Below are 3316 nucleotides of genomic sequence, written 5' to 3' on the forward strand. Positions count from 1 at the left end.
CCCCAAACTTTAAGAAACGACAACTTTGGTTTCTTGCCAAACCATAGTTCATAAGGTGTCATCTCAATGGATTTCAATGGTGCCCTATTTAAAGTGAATGCAACCATCTCTAAAGCATAACCCAAAACGATAGCGATAAATCAGTAAGAGACATCATAGATCGCACCATATCTAGTAAAGTACGATTACGGCATTCGGACACACCATTACGCTGTGGTGTTCCGGGTGACGTGAGTTGCAAAACTATTCCACATTGTTTCAAATGTAGACCAAACTCGTAACTCAAATATTCTCCTCCATGATTAGATCGTAGAAACTTTATTTTCTTGTTACAATGATTTTCCACTTTACTCTGAAATTCTTTGAACTTTTCAAACGTTTCAGACTTATGTTTCATTAAGTAGATATACCCATATCTGCTTAAATCATCTGTGAAGGTGAGAAAATAACGATACCTGTCGCGAGCCTCAATATCCATCAGACCACATACATCAGTATGTATGATTTCCAGCAAGTCTGTTGCTCGCTCCATTGTTCCGGAGAACGGCGTTTTAGTCATCTTGCCCATGAGGCATGGTTCGCAAGTACCAAGTGATTCATAATCAAGTGATTCCAGAAATCCATCAGTATGGAGTTTGTTCATGCGCTTTACACCAATATGACCCAAATGGTAGTGCCACAAATAAGTTGCACTATCATTATCAACTCTGCATCTTTTGGCTTCAACATTAGGAATATGTGTATCACTGCTATCGAGATTCAACACAAATAGACCACTCTTCAAGGGTGCATGCCCATAAAAGATATGACTCATATAAATAGAACAACCATTATTCTCAGATTTAAATGAATAACCGTCTCGCATCAAACAAGATCCAGATATAATGTTAATGCTTAACGCTGGCACCAAATAACAATTATTCATGTCTAAAACTAATCCTGAAGGTAGATGTGGAGGTAGCGTGCCGCTGGCGATCACGTCGACTTTGGAACCATTTCCTACGTGCATCGTCACCTCGTCCTTATCTAGTCTTCGCTTAATCCGTAGTCCATGTTTTGAGTTGCAAATATTAGCAACAGAACCAGTATCAAATACCCAGGTGCTACTGCGAGCTCTAGTAAGGTACACATCAATAACATGTATATCACATATACCTTTGTTCACCTTGCCATCCTTCTTATCCGCCAAATACTTGGGGCAGATCCGCTTCCAGTGACCAGTCCCTTTGCAGTAGAAGCACTCAGTTTTAGGTTTAGGTCCAGACTTGGGTTTCTTATCTTGAGCAGCAACTTGTTTGCTGTTTTTCTTGAAGTTCCCTTTCTTCTTCCCTTTACCCTTTTTCTTGAAACTAGTGGTCTTGTTGACCATCAACACTTGATGCTCTTTCTTGATTTCTACCTCCGCAGCCCTTAGCATTGCGAAGAGCTCGGGAATTGTCTTATCCATTGATGTCTACTACACAACCTTCTTCTTGTAGATGTTGTTGGGCCTCCAAGTGCATAGGTTTGTTGGACAGTAGCAAATTTCCCTCAAGTGGATGACCTAAGGTTTATCAATCCGTAGGAGGCGTAGGATGAAGATGGTCTCTTTCAAGCAACCCTGCAACCAAATAACAAAGAGTTTCTTGTGTCCCCAACACACCCAATACAATGATAAATTGTATAGGTGCACTAGTTCGGCGAAGAGATGGTGATACAAGTGGTATATGGATAGTAGATAATAGCTTTTGTAATCTGAAATTATAAAAACAGCAAGGTAACTAATGATAAAAGTGGGCACAAACGGTATTGCAATGTGTTGAAACAAGGCCTAGGGTTCATACTTTCACTAGTGCAAGTCCTCTCAACAATAATATCATAATTGGATCACATAACTATCCCTCAACATGCAACAAAGAGTCACTCCAAAGTCACTAATAGCGGAGAACAAATGAACGGATTATGGTAGGGTAGGAAACCACCTCAAAGTTATTCTTTCCAATCAATCCGTTGAGCTATTCCTATAAGTGTCACAAACAACCCTAGAGTTCGTACTAGAATGACACCTTAAGACACAAATCACCAAAACCCTAATGTCACCTAGATACTCCAATGTCACATCAAGTATCCGTGGGTATGATTATACGATACGCGTCACACAATCTCATATTCATCTATTCAACCAACACAAAGGACCTCAAAGAGTGCCCCAAAGTTTCTACCAGAGAATCACGATGAAAACGTGTGCCAACCCCTATGCATAAGTTCATGGGCGGAACCCGCAAGTTGATCACCAAAACATACATCAAGTGAATCACGTGGTATCCCATTGTCACCACAGATACGCACGGCAAGACATACATCAAGTATTTTCAAATCTTTAAAGACTCAATCCAATAATATAACTTCAAAGGGGAAACTCAATTCATTACAAGAGAGTAGAGGGGGGAAGAAACATCATAGGATCCAAATATAATAGCAAATCTCGCGATACATCAAGATCGTATCACCTCAAGAACACGAGAGAGAGAGAGAGAGAGAGAGAGAGATCAAACACATAGCTACTGGTACATACCCTCAGCCCCGAGGGAGAACTACTCCCTCCTCGTCATTGAGAGCACCGGGATGATGAAGATGGCCACCGGAGAGGGATTGCCCCCTCCGGCAGGGTGCCGGAACGGGTCTAGATTGGCTTTCGGTGGCTACGGAGGCTTCTGGCGGCGGAACTCTCGATCTATTGTGTTCTCGGATGTTTTTAGGATATATGGAGATATATAGGCGGAAGAAGTATGTCGGGGGGGCATGAGGGGCCCATGAGGGTGGAGGGCACGCCGTAGGGGGGTGGACGCGCCCCCCTACCTCGTGGCCTCCTCGAAGCTTCCCTTACGTGCACTTCAAGTCTTCTGGGCTTCTTTCCTTCCAAAAATGGGTTCCGTGAAGTTTCAGGTCAATTGGACTCCATTTGGTTTTCCTTTTCTTCGAAACCCTAAAACAAGGTAAAAACAGAAACTAGCACTGGGCTCTGGGTTAATAGGTTAGTCCCAAAAATGATATAAAAGTGTATAATAAAGCCCATAAACATTCAAAACAGTAGATAATATAGCATGGAGCAATCAAAAATTATAGATACGTTGGAGAAGTATCATCCATCCCTTGCATATTATAGTTCATGACAAAGCTCTTGTAGCTTGGTGGCAGTGATTGAAGAACTCTGTCAATGGCACTATCAACTGGAATATTAACTCCCAACTGAGTTAAGTGGTTATGATATCCAGACATTCTGAGTATATGTTCACTGACAGAACTATTCTCCTCCATCTTGCAGCTGTAGAACTTA

The sequence above is a fragment of the Triticum dicoccoides genome, chromosome 3A, assembly GCF_002162155.2.
Source record: "Triticum dicoccoides isolate Atlit2015 ecotype Zavitan chromosome 3A, WEW_v2.0, whole genome shotgun sequence".
NCBI lineage: Eukaryota > Viridiplantae > Streptophyta > Magnoliopsida > Poales > Poaceae > Triticum > Triticum dicoccoides.